This window comes from Ammodytes marinus (assembly GCF_949987685.1).
Source record: "Ammodytes marinus genome assembly, chromosome: 23".
In the NCBI taxonomy this organism is placed as follows: Eukaryota; Metazoa; Chordata; class Actinopteri; order Uranoscopiformes; family Ammodytidae; genus Ammodytes; species Ammodytes marinus.
In genome coordinates this window covers 5,531,623-5,540,327 of record NC_137227.1, presented here as the reverse complement: position 1 = coordinate 5,540,327, position 8,705 = coordinate 5,531,623, and positions in this window count along the sequence as shown.

Genomic DNA, 8,705 nt, shown 5'->3' with positions numbered 1-8,705 from the left:
AATTGCACCCTCACACAAGCACACACACACACACACACACACACACACACACACACACACACACATACACACTCAAATACACACACTGATTTCCATGTACTTGTAATGAAGACAAAGTGCCCCATTAGTTCTCCATTAATGACTTAGAACAACAGCATGTCCAATCAAGTGATTTGGTCCACTGTTCATTTTTTTGGTTTCTATGGTGACAGACCTAGTTGAACCTCTCAACACTTGTACAGTAACAGTGAAGAGTGTGCATCATAGTGTAATCCATTATGATGCACTCCATCCATTGTTAATCAGGACAATTAACAATGCAATCACTCAGCACGTGGCTTATACGTCTGCTGAATAAAATAAAACACTTCGGGTCTCTTGCTTCGATCCACTATCTACTTTTCCAACATTCACCCAATATCAACATCTTTCCTAACCACAACCAAACCATGTGAGTGCCTACATTTGAGTCAATCATGGTTTAGTTGCTGTTTAGCAGATATTGTAAAAGACTTGGCAGGAGCATTCATTTCCATGATGCGAAACATCATTTCGGCAGCTTTACATGACGCTCAAAGGGAATTCGAAAATAAAAATGATGAACCATATCAACATAATCTTTTGGCAGACCGGGTGGCTTGACATCAAAGTGAGCCCGTTATTCCTCTAAGCATAACTTCTAAACAAGACTAACGTCAGAAAATGTAAATTGCCTAGCAGAAAAAAAATCATACAAATAGAATATCCTAATGCATGTCTAGAAGCGGAGGAAAATATTACTAAACTACAAACATTGTCCTACTACACAAACTAAGCGATGTGTGCAGTCTGGAGGATTTAGAAGGACTACATCAGTAGAAAGGGTCCATATCTCCCAACACTCACACTCAGTGTTTCAGGCCTGGCAGGGTAATTAAAACTGGCCACTACGCATCAGTACCAAAGAGACTAAAGGCATTCAGCTCTATCTATTTTGGGATGGTTAAGCGCCTAGCAGCCTGTTTTTTTTTTCTTTGTGAATTGAGCCGTTTCTGGCCCAAAGCAATTAGGCAAACTTGCTAGCCCTGTCAGCGAATGCATTGAATGCAATCCTGCTTTGAGAAATGAACCATCAGGCAGATACTATGTCTACCTTCCATCACTACAACATTCACTACATCTCTTTCTACCTCATTTTTCTTCCTTTTGATGAAATGACAGAAAGAGTAATTAACTTCTGAAATCCGCCTGTTGCCCCCCTCACACACACACACACACACACACACACACACACACACGCACAGTCACACATGAAAACTCAAATTCATCATTCATGTTTCATGCGAGGGGCCGCTGAACAGTGCCGCTTGGAGAGCCCAATTTCCATGACAACAGGTCTGAGGATTAGGGTGAAAAACTGTCATTCCAGAGCAATTGTCAGGGCACCTTGATTTAGAGGAGCACTTAAGAGGCAAAGGAAGGAGCGGAGGGCAGCGGTGGAAACGGAAGAATTTGGCTCTGTGGGAAGGATCAAGGAAGAAATGGAAGATTGGGTAATGATCCTGCTGAAAATCACCTTACCTCCACATCCCCATATGCATAGTAAGTCACTATGGATAGAGGGTAAACAGCTAAAATGCAAAACGTACAGCAGTAAGATATGAAAAGATGAGAGAGAGAAGGATGAGTAGAATCAGGGGGAAGGGAGGAGAAGAGGGGCTTGTGCCGACAAAGAAGGATGGGAAAGGGAGCGAAAAGAAAAACAGTCCAACAGTCCCTCCAACTGCTGCAGCCTCCACTCTCTGCAAGGTGGCTTAAGGTGCTGAATAATAGGCTAACAAATCCTTTGTAGCTCAAAATATGTGGATGTTACATTTGTGATTTGTGCTGGGAATTAGGTAGGAAGAGGATGAGAGAGAGAAACATTTTTCAGCAAATTAATGTGAAATCAAAGTCAAACTATGACCAAATATCGTATCTGCACAGTGAAGGCCAGTCATCCAAGCAAGGTGACAACCAGCCAAACACATTTTTGAGTGGAAGGGGACAGTGGGGGGAGGGGGGGTTGGCTTTCAGACATGTATGCGACAGGATGTCTTAAAAAGGGGCTCAGGCAGGTACAGTAGGTGGAAGGCGGCAGGAAAACATGACATGACCATGAAGAATTCTCAGCTGCAGAGGTAATTTTAGGCATGCTAGATAAACATGGAGGGGACTGGAGGCAGATTAAAGGAACACCTTGACATTTTTAAATTCTGGCTTCATTTTTAAATTCTGGCTAATCTTTCTTTGACAGAAGGATCTTTTCAAAGCGCAGCCAGGAAGCAAAACCATCTTGTGTGGGCATGTGGCACATGTGACAGCTTGTCAGTCTCTTCTCTAAAGTTTATAACCAGCTTTGTGTATTTTCAAACCTCTGCCTTTTCATTTGAACGAGAATCTGACAGGTTGTCTTATCCTGATCCATATGTTTTTTCTCCTGCTTGGAAGTGATTCCCTCCGTTACACACAAATCTTCAGCCCACCCGCAATGCAATTTAAGGCTCTTTTCATTCAGCACAGTCTCTTCTATGAGGATCGGGCTTGGAACAATGTTTGCTCGGGTGGATGCAGCCACCCTCCAATTAGCTGTTCCTCAGCTAGCAGCCACTCATGTTCATCTCTAAGCATCTGCTTTGGTTAAATGTACAATATAACACAATACCATATATCAGGAGTCACGAAAGCTAAATTGCACGTGGTAGAGGATGTTACACATTAGGTATTATGCCAAAACATACACGCACATGACATGAATGTTTAACTTATGATCAACAAGATTCATGAATATGTTAAACAAGCTCCTTGTGCAGGACACTACGGTCCATCCATTCATATACAAAGACACAAACAGACACACACACACATACATCAGTGAGCTGTGAGCGGATGTAAAACACAGGGGGAGAGCGGTGACATCGTTACCATGATGTGCTTAGCTCCATAGTCAACACACCTCTAGTGCCACACACAAGTGAGAGTGTACAAACATACTGTGTTAGGAATGGCTGCCTGACCATATTTCATATTTCAACCATCAAATCACTGGAACTGATCAACAAACCCATCAATCAATGGACTTTCATTGAATTTTCTAAATATAACCACTGACATGCAATCTTTAAAAAGATGCACAGCCTTAAGGTCATTAACATGTCGGGCCACCACAGCTGGCACAATCTCTAGTCTATGCCGCTGCTTGTTCCTTCTCTGAATGTGGAACAGAGTGCATGGGAACAAAGAGCAACAACAGGGTGGATTGTTGGAGAGTCACGTGACCCATGGGGCAGATCCGATGAGACCGTGCGGTGCCGCGACTGTTACTGTACGGAGCCGTGCCCTCTATACCGTCCCACAGCAGAGATAAGCAGGAAGCGCTTCCTGACATCTTGACAGCAACACATGTGGTGAGAGGACACAAAGAACACCAATGTACACTTTTTGAAGGCGACATGTATACACAGTATGCCATGTCTGGGCCCATTCCACCATCCGCTGATAGTCTGTGTTGTGAGCTTAAATCGTGTTTTACTCTATGTATTATATTATATCATTTTTCAGTTTGGTATCAGATGGGCGTGGCTTCTCCTCTTATGATGTCATAAGGGGAAGAAATCTGACTAGGGTTTCTGAACACAGGTTTTAAGAAAAGTGTAGGGGAAGAAAAAGTTAGGTTTGTTTTTTTCTAATACCCTGTAAAAATCGAGGCCTTTTTTGTAGAGATATACCAATTAGGAATATAACAAATATATTTGCATTTGTATTTGCCATCAATAGCATGTTAGTGGAAAGTAAATATGGCAATAGCATGTAATCCTACTGTAGGTCTATTTAAGAAAGGCTAGGCCAAATGAAGGCACCGCATACCCTGTGGTTACATAATGATGATGTAACAAGTCACATGGATATAATAGAATAATTAATGAGATCACAGGACACACAGGACCTGACCTGATCAGCAGAACATCATGGAACTCTAACGCATTAGCCCTAGAGGTGTTGCTGTGCGCTCCGAGATGAGTCATCCATGTTCACAAGGACTCTCTCTGGAGTGTGTTCCCCCAGAGAGCATCACTCCTGTTCCGGTGGTACTTTAGGAAGACTGACTTATTGATGAGGCTGCTGCAGTCACAGGATCATCAGGAGCTTCTGTAGCCTGATAGACAATCTGTGTCCTATATGGATTTTGTCACACGGCCGACGGAAAGCGCCTTTCGAATGAGCTCACACAGCCAAGATGAAACAAATGCTAAGCTAAGCTGAGCCTGGAAACAGTGATGGTGATGTGGTTCGGACTGGAAGAGAGTATCCCTGTTGCCAATCATGTATCAGTTGCATGTTCATCTCAAAGATATCAGGGAGTGGCACCTCTCCTGCTCCTGGCAGAAGACCAGCAAAGACTCTCCATCCATCATCTCATTAGAGAGGGAAGAGACCCCAGGCTTTCTCTAACAAATTAGATTGCCGTTGATATGTAATGCATGATTACATTCAGCGGCACTTGAATGGTATCAGTTACATGCTGAGCAAGCAAGGCGGAATACTCTGCGGAATGAATTGCTCCAGTAGGAGGCTGTTGCCTGCTCAAATCGGTTTCTAAATTAGAAAGAAAGAAAGAAAGAAAGAAAGAAAGAAAGAAAGAAAGAAAGAAAGAAAGAAAGAAAGAAAGAAAGAAAGAAAGAAAGAAAGAAAGAAAGAAAGAAAGAAAGAAAGAAAGAAAGAAAGAAAGAAAGAAAGAAAGAAATATATATATAAATAAAATAAAGGACACGCTAAATTAAGTGTAAATATTTTAAGAATTTTTAATGGTTTCTATTTAAGTCTGGGCCCTGCAACCTCCCTACCACCCCCTACTCATTACTCTAAAAAACATTCAGTTATGTCCGTCTCCAAGAGCTATATTCTTTTGTTTAGACATGGGGGCAGCACTTAGCAGCACTCAGGAAGCATTAATGGCCTCTGATGGTACTTGTAGATCAGGAAAGTAATCTTTCTGATGTCTGGGAACCATCTGAGCTGATTTGTACCAATACAGACCAGAACACCTCCCTCCCCACTTTGAATGAATGCAACTAAGCAAAGAAACAGGTAGCTATCTTGATGCTAATGCTCTCTATTGAGGAAGACATGCTACATGTCACATACTGGTAAGCAGAAGCCCCCCCCCCCCCCCCCCCCCACATTAGACCATTAAGCCATAAAGGGTCTACACCCATCCTTTTACTGTAAAGCACTCCCATCATGGCAACCAACCATTATATTCATCCACCCTTTTAGCTACATGTGCTCCTGTGCTGCTCGACTATAATCTGTGGCAGCAGTAAACCCCAAAAAGCCACAGTAAACAGCTTTGGCTTTGTGTTCTCACGCACAAAGCCTTGCTTCACGTGTGCACAAACATGCACAATCACACGCACACCCAGCCAAAGACGCATTCCAGTGAGGTCCTTTTCCCACCAAGATTAAAGTATTGATGTATTAACCACCTCTTAAGTCCACAACACAAACACACAGACTTCCGAAACAAATCTTCTGTAACAATAGTATGATTGGTTCTGAAATGTCGATAAATAACAGAATTGTGGTCGCTTGTCCATATTTGTACTTCTGTCGCCCAGCGTATTCAAAGTGGTGTCTCCCTCGAAAAATCGAGTGATTTTGTCATGGCGGTTCGCAGTTGCCTACGGGTACAAAGCTTGAAATATTTGTATGTACAGGAAATTTTAATTTAATGAAAGCAATTTTGCTACAGAGACGGAAAAGCAATGGCCTCTGAATAAATTGTTGGTAATGTGCCGTTGCCAGGAGCGAAAATATATCATTTATGAACTCAAATAGTTATACTGAAATGTGGGAATTTCAAACAAAGGCATACCAGTGCAGGTAGAAGACATAGTAAGACGGAGCTTCAAGTCAGTTACATCCCCTCCTCAGGGTAAATGCCTTCAGGTGGTTTAGCTACATCCTTGTGAATGTTTACACTTGTGTATAACATGTCAGGCAGAATTTAGCTACCCCAGATAGCCAGATACATAGCACCCTGCTGTGATGTCTTCACATTCTCAGTCTCAGTTGACTTGATTCAGAAAGTTGAACAATCTCTTCACCTGTCTCCTTGAGGAGTGCTATCTAGTTTCAACATAACAAAAATAAATATCTGAAACCGCACTGTGACGCTTTGTGATGCAAATACCTGCAGTGGTGGTTCAATGGAAGTCCGACCTCTTGCGTAAAAGACGGGATGCGTGAGAGATGTGCTGTGCTGATACTGTTAACGAGCAATTTTCGCAATCCATGTTTACCTCTAAAACAGCTCTTTCCATAAAACGATAACGTGGATAACGTGCTGAAACAAGCCTTTTGTTTTAACAGTTACTGCACATACACAATGGTAAAAGTCAACGTGCAATAACCAGGGTGGATGAGGGTATTATTTTTTTTCTCTGAACAAATTCAACATGCAACTCTGACACATTATTCCTGCTAAAGGAATAGGTGGACCTTTTGAGGAAATTCTTCATGTGCTTACATGCCAAAACTAGATGGACTGATTCCACTGTTATGTCCGTATACTGTAAATATGATGCTAATGCCTAGCTCAGTACAAAAACTGAAAGCAGTTGGATCGTACAGCTAACATGGCTCTGTCTGAAAGCATCACAATCGACCCATCACCACCTCATTGGGATTAATAAGCAAATAACCTAAATAATTATTTGAGTTTAGAACTAATTTATATGTTGTAGGAGCAGCCTCTGCCTGCTTTCCACTCCCATCTGACCCGAGCTCTTCAACTTAAACTGCTAGGACGTACTGGGGGGATTTTTTTAATTGCATGCTCCTGTTCCCATCTGAAGGAATTAAACAAATAAAGTTCTCAAAAGAGCAAACAACTTAACACAGCCTACTTCACGCCAATTCAACTTCAGTCACACATCGAATCAGACTAAATCCAAAAGTAAGAGTTAAAAACGTTGCAAGAACCACACTGGACCTAAAAAAAAAGGCAACTAGTGTGGAAAATAAGTGATGAAACTAGAGCACAAAACCCCAATGCCCTCAGAGTGAATCAAAAAAGCACAGCAGATTAGTACACTCTGGCAAAGCCCATATTGCCCTCCAAGTATTTGTGTTCATCAAAACTAAATTAGGAAGAACGTGCGTATTTTATGACATGTGTATTTGCGCGTTTGTGAGTGTGTGCCTGTGCATAAGAGCAGTTAAGCTCCAATCATATTGGTGCACCTAATCCCCTTACACGGACCTTCACATTCAAGTGTGAGAGCTCAACATCCGACTCAGTGGAAGATCCTCATGATGAAATGCAAACCACCACTGTTAATCTCATGCACAGAATATACATAGAGATACAAATTAAAACATCAAGCACTGACAGCTAGGGGGGCTGTAGAGGAGGGGGAGTGATTGGACAGTATATGAAAGAAAGAGAAGATCTGTATGAGGAAGCAGGTGTGTGTGAAAATTTTAACCAGCAAAGAAATAAGGGAGCCAAGATGGAGAGGTTCCAGCAGTGCCTTCTATACATAAGATTTGGGGAAGAAAACTTGCTGTTCTGAAAAATCCTCAGCCAACTCCCAAGCAGCGGCATTAAGCTCTGATCATCTGTTCACACACACACACACACACACACACACACACACACACACACACACACACACACACACACACACACACACACACACACACACACACACACACACACTGCTGTCAAATCAGGACTTTCACTCTGCACCAATTCATCTGGAAAGGATTTTTGCCAGGTACCTAGAGCTGAAGTTAGTTTTCCTTTCTCTCCTTACACACACACACACACACACACACACACACACACACACACACACACACACACACACACACACACACACACACACACACCTCATCTTATCTCCCAAGAGCAGATGTGCATCCTCCTCATTGGGCCATGTCAATCTCAAACACCCCGACAAAGTTAAAGGTTGTGTGTGAGAAATAGATGAGAGAGAGAGTCAGAAAGAGAAAGAAAAAAAAAAGCTTTGTGACTTAACATCAGTCAGCCAAACCAGCGTTCACCAAAGCCTCTTACATGGACCACAGCACTTTACAAAAAACCCTTCATACACCCCACAGACACACAGGCACACACACACACACACACACACACACACACACACACACACACACACACACACACACACACACACACACATCCATCAAAAATCATACATTGCGTTTTTGCCAGCTCCAACTCCTTGCATCTTTATCGTACCTTTCCCTTCTTATAGAAATAATGAATGGCTAGTAAACACATGGAATGAGGACAGGACGGCATGCAAAAGTTATGAGGTCAACTTCATATTTCCAAAAAGTTTTTTTTTTTTTTTTTTTTTTCTTTCAGACATCAAGAGAGAAGCAGTAGCTTACTTTGAGTTGTTGCGTTTGCTTTCATGTGCTTGTTTATCTGTTACAGACAAAGCAAATGCTCAAAACGTCCTTGTGTATACTATTAAAGATTTAAAACAGCTTTGTTAAAACATGCTCGGGGTGATCTGGGTGAATAACTCTCCAGTGCAATCACAATTATTTTCTAAAAGCACGTGGTTTGCCCTTATCTGCCTGTTTTTAATTGAATTCCTTCAATAAATGAAACACTGAAATAGGACAGCAACTAATGATTTATTTAAAGTGGC